Consider the following 17,325-nt stretch of genomic DNA (forward strand, 5'->3'; position numbering starts at 1 on the left):
CTTCTTCCTTTTGTTATATTTTTTGTAGCTGCTTCACTTCCCCTCTAAACCTGATCAGCTTTTAACCAGAATGGCCTTCTTCCTCAGTTGTGGGATTTGGCCTTTTTGGGTATCTAATAGGATGCTCTTAAATTATTCCCAATTATCATTCATGCTATGCAGGAAGAAACCGTAAGATTTAGACCCAGTCTGCATGTGAGGATCTAGAGAGAGGTTTGAGTCAAAGATGACACCCGGGCAGGGCTGTCCCTAGCTATTCTGGGGCCCTACGCAGCCCCCCTGTGGGGGAGGGGCAGGCCTCTGCAGGGGGACGAGCTGGCCCCAGGCCACCGTCGGAGGGGCCCAGACCTCCATGGGGGATCAGACACATTCATTATATAGAGCAGGTTTTTCTCAAACTGTGGGCAGTGTCTGCAAGGACCCAGAACTCTTCTTTGTCCTTTGTATTTACTACCTCGAAAAGAAGAAAGTGCCAATGGCTGCTTAGGATTTTGGACCCCCTGTGCACCTGTCCTGGCTCCACTTGCAGTCTCTCCTTGACACCCAGCCAGGGTGCAGAGAGTGAGCAGGGATTCCACTGCAGGGACTCTGCCTGGACATTGGAGGCATCGCTGTGGTGCTGATACTACCCAGCATGTGTGGTGGGTGAGTAATGGCAGTAGCGATGGGTAACCATGGGACCTTGCCAACAGGGGCCATGAATGCAGGGATGGCCACTCAGGCAGAGAAAACCCAGTGGTGGGGATGGGGTCTTCAAGGGGAACAGACTGGGGGCATGGGGAAATGACCAAATAGTGGGATGAGCTGGGGATGAGGCAGCTCCCCTTAAAGGCCTGTTCTTATAATCCCATTCAGCCACCCTCCCCAGCATGTGCCCCCCAACGGAACCCTGCTCCCCTGGGGGAGGGATTTCTTGGTCACCCTCCAGCTCCAGTTTGGCTCAGTCTCTCCACACCTGGCTAAACTCAGCATAGAGACAAGCTCATCCAGCCTTGTGGGACCTGTGCAGGTAAGTCTTCTACAGCCAGATATACCTTAGTTGTCTAGTGCTTCATTAACAGCTGACCTGTAGGAAAACTGTGTGCTCAGGACATGGGGAAGTGGGGCCTGAGCCCATCTGCTTTGATAAAAATGGGGCTGAATGGTCAAGATTTTGGGGCACCCTGACATAGAAGGACTGAAGAATAAAAAAAATACATATATGTTTGAACCATTGGAGTAATTCTGGGAAGTCTCACAGAAGGAGCACGTGGGGAGAATGATCTGGAGGAGGAAGAAGTAGGCATATAGCACACTGACATCAGGAGTGTGTTACATGCATGGGGGCACTGTGCAAGAAAGCAGAAAGAGACAAGCCCAGGGAAAAGATACTGTAGTGAGAGGACATAAACACTAAACACAGACGCAAAAAATTGTTAAGGCATGAAGTGTTGCAGCATTGCTAATGCCATGTATTTAAAAATCAGAAGTCAGGACCCCAAAATCACAAGATTGACTTAAAAATCATGACATTTTAAAAAATAATAAATGTTGGGCTCTTTTTATTTGCCTTTTAGTTTCTGAGCTTTCACAAGGACCCTGTTTTCAAGTCTTTCTCCACAGCCATGAGGGCTAGAAACTTCTTTCTTTCTAAAATGAAAGCTGAAATTTGCTTCTCTTGACTCCAGCAGCTGGTATGTTCAGAAAAACACCCAATATTGTGAGACCCACAATACGATCACAAGAGCTGGCAATACTGTGTTGACAGAGCATTTGATCTGCTGCCTAACTGGAACATATCTTGTTCAGAAAGCATATTGCTTCAGCATTACTTATCTGTGCTGGAAGTTCCGGGTCCCTTTGAGCAACAACTTGTGCCATCTGTTTCCCTCTGTGTTGTGCAACAGAGGGGAGCGTGCTCCTGAAGATCACAGACTGAGATCAGAGGGCCTGTCTCTCCTCTCAGCGAGGCCAGTTTTACGCCTCTGAACATCAATTAAAATTGGTTGCGCCCAATTTCAGCAGCGTAAATGGAAAGAGAACCAAGCTCAATATTTTCAGAACATATCAGGTAAGTGTTAAGTTTCCAGGGGAGAGTCACAATAAATAAAACAACATCATGAAGTGTCTTTGTTCTAACTCTAGACAGTTTAGAAAGTCTAATAGTACAGGACAATATGTTGCTAGCGAACACCATGAGATCCAGAAACCCAAGGATTATTGTGTGCCTATATTGATTTTGAATGGCATGCTTTACTGTTCTGTGATTTTGTTTTTTCATATCCTAGTGCATAATCATGTATAGCGACTGAAAACAAAGCCATCAATTTGAGCAAAAATATTGGACCAGGTCAGTGGCTGGGGTAAACTGTCCTAACTCCACCTGAGGATCTTTCCCAGCATCTGTAGTTGTACCACAGATGTTTTTAATCCAGTTCAACAAATACGTGCATTGCTGCATATAAAGCTCTATTCAGTGCAATGGCAGCGATAGATGTGGTGGTATTTGTTCACTGGGTACTAACATTCAGAACAAACATTTGTATTTTTTAAAATCATTTCTTCATGGAGGGCCAGGCAGCAGCACTGCTGTCTGAACTCTGTAAAAAAATAGAAAGGCTTGGGCTAGACATGAGCGTGTTTTCTAGCTGGAATAGTAGAAAGCTCCCCCCACTCTTAGCTTCCAGACCTTGGTAGTATTTTTCATTCAAAGAATGAAAGCAAGCATGCAAAGTATTCCATTTAGGAATATTCACTTTGTTCTAACTTCCTGATCCTCACTGATGCCATCTTGGGTGTAAATTGCTGGTATGAAACACAAATCGCAGATTTTGAAGGGAATATTTTAAAGTATGTAATTAAAAATGACTGTGGATTTTCTCTCAGCAGAGGATCTTTGATGCACCTGTTCTCTCTCTCTTAGGAATAATCCCATTCTAATCCTTTTTTAAAATTTCACCTGCCTTTAAAAGTCTGTTGCTGCCCTTTTGAAAGGATGAACCTGTTTTTCTAGTGATAATTACAATGACCATCTGTCAATGGCAGACATTTCACTCCATGCAATAATGATAATATTAAGATGAAAAAAAGAATTGGTTTGGGTTGCTGTGACATCTATTTCCATGTTTTTCTATGAATTAGTATTAATATAGTGATAGAATATTATTACTGCTACTATTATTTTGGAATAAACATCACTCTGATGATTTACCAATATCAATTTGTGACAGACGTGTGGTGACTGCTAAAGGGCTCAGAAATTCCCTTGACCTTTAAGTGCATGACCTGATCATGCTCCCATTATTATGTGTATTGCAAGAGCATCTAGTCATACACCAGGACCCCACTGATGCTCCCTACCCCAAAGAACTGATCTGTGCATGTAGGAGACCCTGCATATGTGGCCCATACCACTTCAGTACAGAAAGTGGAGGGAAGTGACCTCCGCTGACTCTACGGCAGGTTGAAAGCATTGTTATTGTTTGCTAAGAACAATAGCCAGGATAATAATTTATTTTCTGGGACTTGTTTACACTGTAGCTGCTGCCTTTCCATTTCCAAATTGATCAATGTATTTATTTTATGTTTCTGTTTCCAACAAGAGGTTCTGAGTATGTATACAAAAACTTACTGTCTAGACACAGTGTTCATTGGCAATGTCACACTAAATGAACTCAGGCCTGGATCCTCAAATCCCATTGATTTCATCGCAGCTAGGCCGCTCAGTACCTTTGAGGATCTGGGTCTCAACCTCCATGCCACGTCCTTCATTGTTAGCATCATCTTTTGCTGACATCCAGTTGTGCTTACCCCTGTACTGAACATGGATGTCAAGTGATGCTCTGGCTCATAGAACTTCCAGACTATGGCCCTTAACGTGCCTGTTGCTGCATGTTTAGGAGACCCCTGTGCACACATGAAGTCCCATTTGATCTCAGTGTGGGTCCATACAGACGCAGGGATCCACTAGCACAGAGTGGATTGCCGGATTGGGGTCTTAATAATCACCCCCCTTCCCGCAAGACATTGAGGGCCAAATCATGACTCTAGTGAAGTTGATGGCAAAATGCCTATTGATTATAATGGGACCAGGAGCAGATGAAACTTACACTGTGCCTTAAATGACAACAGACTTGGGCTCTGACAGACCAGTGGAGGAAATGTATTCCAGAGTCAAGGGGCTTCCACGGAGGGCATCCTGTCCATGGGCCCCAGGCATTCAAACCTAGAGACTATTATTATCAGCAGTGCCACAACTGATGTCTAGAGTCATAGTGGTACATAGAGAGAGTGGGAATTTCCAAGATACTCAGGACCAAGCTGGCCCTTTAAGTCTGTGCAACGCAGCCCACATTAAATCTTGATGACACTGTCTGTTCTACTAACATTACCCCTGCTGTAGTGGTTTACTTATGGAAAAAAGACATTCTAAATCAGCTCTTTCCCTTGTTAATATGGAAAGGCTGCTGAACATAAGGTAGGAACAAACAGTAAATCTATGATTTATTTAGAGTTAATAAAAGGTATAGAGAGGTAATGTTTGTACAAGTTTACACCAGTGCTGTCTTCTCTTTTTTCAAAAAAGCACAGATAAAATCCAAATGTTTTCCACCTCTAGTCAGGAACACATAAAAGAGCAGCACTATTATCATTTACTTTTCTTCTAAAAGGTATTCAATTTCTTCCAAAACCTTTAAAGATACATTTCCAACTTGGCCTCTAAAGCTGAACCCCCACATTTTGCACAGGCAGCCATTTGGCAGAAGATTGTGGGATTTTAAAGATCCCTTTGGAAATTTGCCATTGAAAGTTGCTCATTAACACATACACCTTAAGCCCTATCTACACTGGAACTTTGCCCCAAATCCAGCAATCGATTGCCACCCACTAATGTGGCTCATTTCCACTTGTGCCAACACACAAGTGTCAACAAAGGAAGGCAGGATTTGCACTGATGGAATTTATCCTGGTAGCAGGCAGGAATAAATTCACGAGGACTAATCACAGGTTTCCTTATTGACACTTGGGGGTTTCCCTCATGCAGTTACATCAGTGGCTGAAATTCCCGGTGTAGGCAAGACTTGAGTAATACTGTACAGAGGGCCAACACAGGCCAATTCAATCCTGCTTAAGCCCTCAAAATATGACTTAAGTGGTGTATAAGCCCTCTGCACAGCAGTGAATTTCATCTATAGATGACAGAACAACTGTTCTGTTACCTGATACTCCTGAAACTTTATTTTATTGGCACACCATGGTTTTCCTTTGTGGTTTCTTGTATCCTTACTTTTTTAGGACCCTACAAGCTCACATCAATTCTATTTTCTCTTTTCTTTAATGCTCAAAATGTCACTCATGGGCATTTCTGGGTAAAGTGAATCAGTCTCTTCACCTGGGATACTTGGTGAGATCAGGAAACTTCTTTTGCAAGCTTTTTTTCTGATTCCACCTAAAAAAGAAAAGCAAAGTTTTACTAAAGAATTTAAAGGGAATTTGGGGGATTTTTAGAACTTCATGCAATAATGGGTTTTGACAGCCTGATCCAAAACTCAATGAAGTCTTTGTTGATTTCAGTGGGCTTTAGATCAGATACAGTTCCCAATGACTCATTCAAAATGATATAGGAGTATTTTCATTTTCTTTTCTCTCTGGTGCAAATGCAGCCTGGGCAGAAGTGGGCGCAACTTTACACCCTGTCTGGTCCTATGTCACGAGACGATCTGTAACTTCCACAAAAGCATTTCACTCTAGCGCATGTGATTTACATTCTTCTCTCACCGTAGGAATGTCAGTGCTTTCAAAAATAACTTACAAGCACATAAAGCCCTGGAAAATTAAGTTTGCCTTCCCCCCCACGATCCATCAGCTGTCCTCTACTCTGCCACAACACTGACCTCAGCCCATTGTCTGGAGGAAACTTCTTTTCAGTGAGTGACAGGTAATTCATTCTCCATCATGACTCATTCCTGGGCATTTTGAAGAGCAGAGAAAGATCACCCCCATACTCCAAATTGTTACAATGCACACAGTGGAGAGTGTTAATGTAATGCAAATGATTATCCTCTCAATGCTGGGTGAACTTGAACTGCAGCCCCAGAGGTGAATGGACAGGTCTTTTTCACCTAAACCCATGGGCCTTTTGGATTTTTTGCTTGTAATGTTGATGGGGTCTGTTCCTGCAGCCCTTACTCATGAGATTAGTCCTCACTTGAGTGAGTAGTCCTGGCATCTGGCCGAGTCTACTAGCCCGAGGTAGGTGATTGACATGAAACTCCGAGTGGTTTGCTTTCATTATGTTTCATACAAGCCTGAGTTAGTAGCACACCTGCAGTGAATTGAGTTGTCCTGCAAGAGTAATTAGTCTTTCCTCTGTTTAATTGCGAGGTGTATGAGAAATAATTGCCCCTAAGAAATAGTTTCAAAGTACCCCCCTCCTCATACTGACACGTTCAGCCATCCAATACTGTTTGTGGCACAGATGAATTTGATGCTGGGCTACATTACTGGAATTTTCATCCCATTGTAGTTGTACATGAAACCTTAAATTGTTCTTGGTTTGTGTGATTTGTGTACAGTTCAAAACTTACTTGGACCCAGGGGTTGTCTCCAAAAAACAGAAGAGGAGCCCACAAATGTTGGTTGTCATGTCAACTCTGAAACTGTGTTGTCTCAAATCGTGATACAGCTGACGTCTTTGTGAATGGCCAGCTGGGAACTTAAGTTCAACAGAGACAAACACTGAGATTTTGATCCACATCCCCCCAGGACTTTCCTTCTCCATCCCTCCCTCTCCATGGAGAACACCACCATCCTCCCAGTTACTCAGGTGTCATCTTGGAAATGGCCCTTTACCCACACATCCAAGTCTTGCCCCTTCGTCCTGCGTAACATTTCTCAGACTTAGCCTTGCCTGTATGGACTGCCAAGGCTCTTGTTCAGGCCTTTGTCCTGTTCCCCTTAACTACTGCAATCCCTTATTTAGCCTTGGAACCAGCTGCTTTCCTCCCCTCAGGTCCATTCCAAATGTTGTTATTACATTCAGCTTCCCAGCTCTTTGCACTGACCACCTCACCCCACACTGTGTGTTCCCTCATTCGTTCTGCTTTCAAAGCCTTCCACATTTTCCCCCACCCAACCTATATCTACTAGCTTATTGAGATACCAATCTCTGCCTTCACTCTGCCAGAGAGGGCAGCTTCAATTGCCCACCTGTCCACTTCTCCCTCTAACACTCCTGCACATGGGGGAAACTCCCCTGCAGTATTGGTAAAGCTGCAACCTCAGTATGTTTTAAATCACTCCTTGAAACTTACCTCTGTTGTGATGCCCCAAAACCCACTTCTGTCTGGCACAGGTAAAGCATGTGGCAAACTGACCTCTGCTTTTATGATAAATTATTTTTATGACCACCTCATTCACTTAACCCCTCCACCCCCATTTGTCTTGTTTTTGTTCTGACACCTAGATTGTACTCTCTCTGGACTCAGGTACAGTTTTATCTTTATTACTAGTCCTGCCATGCTTTGCACTCTTCAGCCCTGATCCTTGATTGGAGTTGATAGGCACTACTGAAATATAGATAAACAACAATGTGCCTCTTTCCATCCTTAAAGGGAAAGCACAACTGAAGCCTCATGCTGTAATGCACCAGCAGGGGAGAGGTTCATCTTTTCTGTGGATAGATTAGCTGCTAGATATTCCAGACAGGTCTGGGTGGCTCTGATGGGATCAGCTATCTTTTTAGGTAGATGGAATGACACATCAAAAGTCCTGAGATCATGTCCCTGGTGGGATGGGCCAATGGAGGGTCTAGTTCTCTGGCCACTGAAATGTGAATTTTACACCACTCTTAGGAATACATTGATTGATCCACTGTCTAAAAACAAGTCTAGGCTGGCAGATAAAGAGAAGGTCATTTGGCATTATAAGTGCAGAAAGAACCCGGACTATTTTCAGCAAGCAATTTTGCACACAATGTACTTGAGTTCTTATATCAAGCCCAATCACTGTGGCATCCATGTATCTAAGGGCCAAATTATGCCATCAGATTTACACCTACTACTCACACTAATTCTAATGGGAGCAGAATTCATTCCTTAGCAGGCAGAGAAGAAAGAAAAAAAAACACACTGTACCCAGCACTACCTTAGAGCCAGTCCAGTTGCCTTACTCATCTGAGCTGTCCCACTGAAGACAAGGGATCTGCTCGGGTGAGTAAGATAAGCCAGCGTTAGCTCTGAATTTGCCCCCTTAAAATATGGTTGGGCATTCATAAATTTTTAAGTAACACTTTCTTCCAAACTATAGCAATACCTGAAACCTCTTGCAATGGATTTTTGAATTTTTATTGCAATGTAGAATAGTTTTCCTGCTTTATGTACCATCCTGTGCATGATGTATTGAGGTTTTGCATATAGTATAGTATCTATATATAATATAATATAGATACTGAGTGGTACAAGGTGTAACTGGTCCACGCTTCACTCTAACCTTCCATGGGCTACAATGGATCCAAATAAACAGTTTCAGTGGATTCTCAGGGAGCACCAGCAACAGATAAGTGGACTGAAGAGCCAATAGCAAAGGGGTTATTAAAAGAGGCATTCCTGGAGGCTTTACAATGCACAAGTAAATCATTTGGAACACAATTAGGTGTGTTTAGGGGAAAGTGTGGAAGGAATGGCTTACTGCCCAGAGGTGGATAATCATTTCCTGAGCCTTTTCTGATTTTGACTACTTGACCACCCCAACTGACTTCATATCAAATCACCTCCTGCTCCCCGTGTTTTGATACAGGGACTCTGGTTGGAGTTCCATGACGACCGAGACTCTGTGCCAACCCCATTAAACCAAGATTCCTTTATGACTGTAAAGGAGGAGCTTGGAGCTCTGGTGACTGCAGCATTGTGTCAACTGCTGCTACAGTGATTAACCCAGCTATTTTTTTGTACAGTACTAGGCCTGAAACCACACTCCTTACACACATACACACACAGTGGTTTTAAAGGGACAACTCGTATGAGTAAGAGCTAGAGGCCTGGACCTTTATACAGTACAATAGAGTTTGTACAATGCTTCCTGATCCCTGGGGAAAAGGGAGTAGAGCATACTATTAGGATTTGTAATTACTGTATTAATGACTATGCTTTCACTCTTATTCAGTATGTTTCACCTTCAAAGCATTTACAACCTTTAAGTAACTAATCCTCACAATAACTTGTGAGGTATGGAATTATTATTCTGCCCAATTTACAGATGGAGAAACTGAGGCAGAAACATGAAATAACTCACCGCAGGACAAAGAGGGAGTCAGCATCAAGGGGCCACATTAATCTTTGGTGTAACTCCACTGAATGAGTGATGAATTTGGCCCAAGCTATTTCTTTTCACATTGACCTCTCATAAATTGAGGATCCACATATAAGACTTAAGTGACTCATTCATCCTTTCAATCCCTAATTCAACGCTGACTGGACCTTGTCTCTCTCTGAGGTAGTTAGTGATGATGGGAAGAAAAACAGTCTATAGAAAGAAAAGGCAGCAGTTATCTCAAAAGAAAATATTCTTAGAAGATTCCAGCAATGCTCTGCTGTTAACATCGTGGAGAAAACTGGATTGATGTGTTGGCACTGGGCAGGGTATACAAACATCCCTTAGTGCACATGCTGGCCATGCTATTTGGAACCTTTGCAAGCGCTGTATTTGCTCTGTATCCAGCTTGATCAAACAAAAATCAGAATGGGTCGCCCATCAGGTTGTATTGGTTGTCATTAGAAATCTGAAATCGGGCATGTGAACTCCTGGCAAACCAAACAAATAAAACCCCAAAAGAGAAAAACCACCCTCAAATTTCCCTCTCAAATTGTATCCATATAGTTTGAGTAATCCAGACGGTCTCGCTGTTCCTGTGTGTTTTGTTCTTCTAATTGTGGCAGGATTTTATTGGTGGTGGGTTGCATTTATAGCAGGAGCACATTTAATGTGACAGCATCTTCACCTGCTAATTTATCCATTCGTATTATTTCATATTTAGGTACTGTAATTCTTACAAACCCCCTGCCATGCTCAAAGTCCCTTTTGTGCTAGGCACTGTACACATGCAGAGAGTTCCTGCCCCCAAGAGCTTACCCATCTCTCTGCATTGCACCTTTTTTGTAAGCTGATTTTATAAAGTCAGTAGGAATCCAATAAACACACGACAAACGTCAAATCAACCAACCAAAAAATAACACTTAAAAGACTTTCCAAGGGGTAAAGGCTTCAGTAAAATGATGGGGGCATGGTTTGTGTTTCCTTAATTTTAACAATAGTTTGAAATTGTCTCCCTCAAGTAGACCTTCTGAGTTGGTCAGGTTTTCCATGACTCATGTAGCCCATATTTTGGTCATCCAAGTTTCAACATCAGTTGTTCTTTCTGTATTCAGTGGGATACTGCAGCCATCCTGAGCTGGGAATTCTGTTGTCTCCTTCAACAGCATAAATTCCCTCAATGCCTAATCCCATAAGAAAGATTGCAGGAGCCTATGGGAGAGAGTTACTGCGGAGATGCAGGAACTAAGTGTGGGTATTCCCACCAAATATGCAGGAAGTAACCTGTCTCCCCACACTTCCATCAGCCTCTAGTCATTTAAAAAAAACCTTTTAAAGTGCAACTGTTCTTTAAGATGTGTGCTTGCCCTGTTGACTTTACAGCGAGTAATTAATAGTCTGAATAAGGCAGTCATTATTACTAACTCCCATCCAAATCAAAGGGAGCTATGTCTGAGTAAGCACTGAATACAAAGCAAGAAAGGACCTCAGGATTTGGGCCCATAATAACAGCACCTAATGCTCAGAACACTTTTTATGTAAAGATCCTGAAGTGCTTTACCAAATCAAACATTATCCCCATTGCACAGATGGGGAAACTGAGGCACAGAGCAGTCATGTGATTTTTACTTGTCACGTGGCAGATCAGTTAGTGGCAGAGCTGGGAACAGCATTCATGTTTTCTGATTCACCCATGAAACAATATTGCAGCACAGGGCCCAACAGAGGGGCAAGGGTCTGGGAAATCCTCTGCTCTCAGAAACACCACCACACAGGATCAGGCTCAAAGAAGGGACCTAGACTCAGTTTTTTAATTTCTGGCCCAGTTACCATTTTGGGCTCACAAGTTCGGCCTTGGAAATAGAGAAGAGAGGAGAAGAGGGGCGGGAAAGAGAGTTCTTAGACACATTGTCAATACCTAAGCATGAGGAGGGGGAAAACAGGCCTTGGACACAGTATCAATAACTAAATAGGAGACTGTCTCAAAAAGAGCATGTGTTGCTGACAGACATCAAAGTGCTTCCATTGAAAGGAACTTACAAGAAAACAAAACCTTGAGATCAGCCTGTGTCATTAGCTACCAAATGGTTCAGCTTTGTTATTATGTAAATGACATATAGAAATACAAATTGGAAGCTTTACAGTGTAATTATTGTTGCGTATTTATTTTCTTCATTTCCTACCAGCATTTCCCGCTAAACCCCTCTTATCTAACGTTGGTGAGGTTGTTTTGTTTGGCTTGTTTTCTTCCTCAGAGAGGAAAGAACAGCCATGGGAAATACAAGATTTAATGAAAAGTTTCTATTTCAATCAAATAATAATAAAACAACACACATTTCTCTGGCATCTTTCGTTTGAAAGATAAGAAGGCTTATGCTCTCTTATAGCACTTGAACTCAAAGCACTTTACAAAGGACATCAGGCACATCCCCATGTAACAGACGGGGACCATGAGGTGTAGAAAAGGGACTTGGCCACGCTCACCCAGTGACAGAGCTGGGAACCAAACCCAGAGCTCCTGAGGCTTAGTTCAATGCCCTATCCGCTAAGCCACACTGCCTCCCTGATTAAGGAAATCACCAATCTCTTTACTAGTGTTCACATTCCAGTATGCGATCCCACAAACAACTTCCCACACTGATTTCACAAAAGGGGTTAAAGTGTTTTGCCCAAGGTCATACGGGGAGACGTTCACCCCGTGCTGAGAGCCACCATAAGGCTCATACATCACTTCGGTCCTCAAAAGAGGGCTTAAACATAGGCCTTGTGCTGATCCCCTGCCCCATGACTGAATTTCACGTACAGGGAATGTGGCAGATTCATCGATCTGCAGTCCCCTGCATTTGCCACTAGACAACACTCCTTCCTCATTGGATTTAGCTAGCATTCCCCAGAGTGCCTCCAGGCTGAGCAATCCACCATTATTTTGTTAAAGGTAGAAGACTCCACGCCAAAGCAGAGGTGTTACTCTGTCTCTCATATGCTGCACTGTTACCGTTAAGTGGGCAGCATGAGGAAGGCCCAGGGCAGTGCTGTCTATGGCTAGAGGCGGCAACATGACTTTGTTATTTACTGTTGGAAACGTCACAGTACCTCTTTGAACAGCCAGTGCTACATCACAGGGAGGAAGAACCACAAGGAGAGAGTCTTGAGAAAAATTGTAGCCTTTTATTAATCTAACAAAATGAACAGTGGAAAGATCTTCATTACTTGATTTGAAGGTTGTAGGGCTCTGGGTTATTTAAACTGTATTTCAGGGGTGAGTTTATGACCACAGTTCAGGGAAGAGTACAGAGAGTGGATTGTTACCTTACCTTTGAAGCACACAGGAATTGCCGAATGACAGAACAAAGGGAATATTTAGAAAGATCAAAGCCTTTCCGGGTTTTTTGATATTGCTTTTAAGTGAATTTTGAAATGTAGCTCCTCCTTATTTCGCGAGCAACAGCTGGACAGCACAGGAAACGGTCTAACTTAGCAAGGACCTAAATGGTGAGGCACATTACACGTCAGGTGCAAGTGGGAAAGCAGTGAAACACACACCAATTTTAAACACAAAATGGCCTCTGTCTTTCCAGACAACAGAGGCCTTTGAGATTTCAAGATGAAGGCGGCAGCAGTGAGTTCTGAGACTGAGAACTGTCTGGGGTAGGGACTGTTATTTGTTCAATGTCATCCAACACAGTGGGGCCCTGATCCTGACCGGAGGCCTCTAGATGCTCTGGGAATTCAAATAATAATGATAATATGGCTAAATAAGCCATCACAATCAAGGTCTGGAAGTTAACATTAGGGGAAGCCTGATAATATACTGGCCATAGACCTCACAGCCCGATGTTCCACAGTTACTGGTTATGAAGGACAAGGAAGAGACTAATTCATGTCATACATAAATGCTCTGTGCTTGGCAGGCCATAAGTCTGGAAGCTTCTGTTTCTTTATGGAACAGGAACTGAACTCTGCCCCCAAAACTGACCTAACTCCAGGCTCAGAACGGTGTCGGTAAGATAAAGGAATACGTGCTTACCTACCTGGCCTCGGAAAACCCTGCTCCAATTTAACAAGCGTTTCTTGTGGTAGCCCTGAAGCGGAGAGTTCTGTGTGTGCTGCTCATTTGCCAGCTGTGTGGTTCAGATCTGAGTCTACACTTCTCCACAATGTTCTGAGCCAGGGCCTGGGTTTGACCCTGCAAGCTAGTAGACGGCGGTGGCAGAAACAAAACACAGGGACCAGAACTCACTTTAAAGGATAATGTCAAGATAGGCCTAGTTGTGGATTCAGCACAGACCTAGGCAGTTCCTCTCCTTTCTGTCTCCCCAGCAGCTAATATATAGTCCTTCTCCTGAGTACTGGGTGCAGGTGGTGGTGGTTGTGAGGGGCTGCTGAGCTGAGATTAACTCCTTGCTCATTAGTGATCAGAGAGGACACACTGCCCCCTGCCACAGAACCCATTTCTAGCTCCCTGCTGTTTCAGAGAGCACTGGGGTCCAAGTTGTGGGAATACACAATGAAGAAAACAAACCCCACACAAATATCTTCCCAAGATCTTTCTTTATCCAAGGAACTGGCCACAGCAGCAGGCAGCCCTGCTGTGTCATTTTCAACAGGACTTACCTTTTGGAAAGGTAAATTGGATAACCCTGTAATTGGATCTCCTCTCATTACACAAGTGGCATCTTCAAACCCAAAGGAGATAAAGTATTTAGCAGCACCTGCTGGGGAACAGCAAAGAAACAAAGCTTCAGTAATAGCAGGATCAGGTCTGTGATATTTAAATGTGCCCCCATCTACCATCTAATTTGGATGATTTAGTTGGGGATTGGTCCTGCTTTGAGCAGGGGGTTGGACTAGATGACCTCCTGAGGTCCCTTCCAACCCTGATATTCTAGGATTCTATGATACCCAAGCTGAAGTTATTTGTAGAGACGGGTGAAACAAGGGACAGTTCAGATCCGAGGTACATTTAATCAGAACCCTCAAAGTTTAGCAGGGTTTGGATACGATTTTGCTCATGTCTGGTTACTTCAGATTATGGAGTAATCTGGCATCATGGCAAATCCCAAAGGGACATAGCCTCCTGGCAGATCAAATGCCATGCAGGTCGATCTCTAGGTAGGTCCTTAAAACTGAAAATCCAGCCAGACCATTTAATGTCCATCATTGGGAATCTTATTGCGTCATCAAAGCTTTTGGTGAACAAATCCATGCTCATTGGCCATGGAGCAGCATTCCTTGTCAGACATGCTTCAGAATTCGTTGGTCTTTTATCCTAGTAATATGCCTGTACAAAGAAAGCCACTGAAACCATCTATAGTGCTGATGGAACAGTGCTGATGGAGGTGGTAGGTGGGTTTAGCTACAAAAATCCTCATTTCTGATCTTGTCCTGCCATTTAATATGAAGCAGCTGAGGAAGACAACAAAAACAGTCTGGTGTTCTTGACCTTCCTCCACGCCCACTTTTCACTGCTGTACGATAGCATTGATGTGTAACCATGGTTCTATAGATCCGGACCTTCGTAGCAGGGTTGATGTCTCTACAGAGGCCACCATAGTGGCTGAAACATGGTGGTGGCTCATATTATGTTATTAGTAAAGAGCTCACATTATTATTGAAAAATAAATAAAATACGTTTCAGTGACTTATAGCACCTTTTCTTCCAAGGATCTCAAAACACTTTATAGTGCACTGAGTCTCACAGCATCCAGTGGATCAGGCATATATTATCCTCACGTGACAGATGGAGGTACAGCATCCAGTGGTGTGGCCACTTTGCATCCGCTTTGCTGGCATAAAGTGACCACAGACTGGGAGCTAGAAGTCTGCTCGTGGGATATACCCTGGGTGTAGGGGCCTCTCCAGAAGATGCAGAGTTGGTTCTGTGAGAGATGTTCTGAAGTGGGCTGGATGTTTGTATGAGAACTTGGTAGCAGAACTGGACTGAGGAGCCCAGTGGGCTTTTCATGCTAGAAACCAATCAATGAAAGCTAGAGGATGAAAGCTAGAGGACTTGTCTGGACTGTAATATTAAGGGGCCACTAAACGTGTTGTCAGCCATTGGTTTACATAAACTGGTCCTGAGTGCAGTCAGACTTCGAGTGAGGATGAGGAAGGACCATGCTTAGAATTTGGGCTTCAGCACAATAGCTGAACACAGTTTCTTTGTCTCTACTTGCATCTTTAGCATGCTCAGTAGCAATTCAGCCAAATCAGTTACTGGCAGTCGTGCTAGGTAGGGGTTTAAGTTTTGCTGTGCAGACAATGCCGGCAAGACAAGACAGACAGACAGAGATAAAATGGAGGTTAGAGAAAAGGCATAAGAGGAAGGTTAATATTTTCTGCTCGTTTCCCCCAGCTGCCAAGTGGATTATGACTGCTTCTCCTCTGCCCTGTTGGCTGGGATACCAGTTTCATCGGTATTTAATTGTCTGCGCCTAACTATACATTACACAGAGTGTAATTTAACATTGCTGGCCAGATCGTAGAGATAAGCAAGGTTTACACAAACAGCTACCAGAGCAGAGAATAGTTTCTGTCTAATTCTAGAGTCCTTTGTAGTTAGTGGCTCCAGACAAGGGTGGGACACCACTGTTTTGACATCACATCCTCAGACGTTTCTGAGAGTTGTAGGAAAATCTTGTAACACCGGAAGAAAAACTTTTAAACAAAAATTATGGTAGAGATCCTCAGCTGCTGTAAATTGGTGTAGCTCCATTTCAGTTGCCATAGCGATACTGATTTACACTAGCTCAAAATCTGGCCATACATTTGTATGATTCAGTTTATCTCCTTTAGCAATCTGCAAAAGGGGAGAAAAAAGGGGGTTATGCCCCCTATTTTATTTACATTATTTATGTATTGTTACTTTATCACATATGAAGGAATGAGAGACATCTTTAATGGTTCCCCCCGCCATACTTTTCACCTTAGCAATATAAAGACTGTCAAGCCTATTCTTCCCTTTGTCATAGAACTTGGGAGGGGAGTAGGGGTGGGCTCAGAGATGTGGATTAAAAGCTCCATTGGCCAAAGGGAGCAAAGTGTTGATTCTTTAGCAAAGATATTTGTTTCAAGAGTTGTTTGGGCAACTGCATTAAACAGGAGTTTACAAGAAGCAATCAAACCCCAAGAACTCTAAAGAGCCTGACTAAAAATTACCTCCTCTCTCAATTAATCTGATTTCACACCTTAGTTCTGAGCTGTCATAATCCTAACAGTTTTCCGGTGGTCCACAGAATCTTTCAGGGTAAACAAGCTCTGAATTTCTAATAAAAGAATCAAGAATGTTGGGAATCATTAAGAAAGGGATAGATAATAAGACAGAAAATATCATATTACCTCTATATAAATCCATGGTACATCCACATCTTGAATACTGAGTGCAGATGTGGTCACCCCATCTCAAAAAAGATATATTGGAACTGGAAAAGGTACAGAAAAGGGCAACAAAAATAATCAGGGGCATGGAACAGCTTCCATATGAGGAGAAATTAATAAGATTGGGACTTTTCAGCTTGGAAAAGAGACGACTAAGGGGAGATATGATAGAGGTCTATAAAATCATGACTGGTGTGGAGAAAGGAAATAAGTGTTATTTACTCTTCATAACACAAGAACTAGGGGGTCACCAATTGAAATTAATAGGCAGCAGGTTTAAAACAAACAAAAGGAAATATTTAAGGCTGTCAAGTGATTAGAAAAATTAATTGTGATTAATCGTGCTCTTAAACAATAATAGAATATCATTTATTTAAATATTTTTGGATGTTTTCTACATTTTCAAATATATTGATTTCAATTACACCATAGACTACAAAGTGTACAGTGCTCACTTTATTTTGATTGCAAATATTTTCACAGTAAAAACAAAAGAAATAGTATTTTTCAATTCGTCTAATACAAGTTGAACTTACAAATGTAGAATTATGTACAAAAAATAACTGCATTCAAAAATAAAACAATGTCAAACTTCAGCGCCTACAAGTCCACTCAGTCCTACTTCAGCCAATTGCTCAGACAAACAAGCTTGCTTACAAT

The 17,325-nt window shown here is 42.7% G+C and overlaps 1 protein-coding gene across 6 annotated transcripts in view; it reads left to right on the forward strand.

Moving 5' to 3' along the window:
- LOC144930753 (uncharacterized) overlaps positions 1–17,325 on the forward strand; it is a 59,521-nt gene that overhangs the window by 18,643 nt on the left and 23,553 nt on the right. Inside the window, exons 2-3 of one of the 6 annotated variants that reach the window (XR_013636094.1) lie at positions 467–1,009; positions 1,557–15,586. The exons of 2 other annotated variants lie outside the window; for them this stretch is intronic. The gene's annotated coding sequence lies outside the window, so the exon portion shown is untranslated. Of the gene's footprint in view, positions 1–466; positions 15,587–17,325 lie in introns of those variants that run through there. 3 more of the 6 variants (XR_013636093.1, XR_013636095.1, XR_013636096.1) reach the window with 3 other exon arrangements.

This window comes from Lepidochelys kempii, chromosome 7 (assembly GCF_965140285.1).
Source record: "Lepidochelys kempii isolate rLepKem1 chromosome 7, rLepKem1.hap1, whole genome shotgun sequence".
Taxonomy (NCBI): domain Eukaryota; kingdom Metazoa; phylum Chordata; order Testudines; family Cheloniidae; genus Lepidochelys; species Lepidochelys kempii.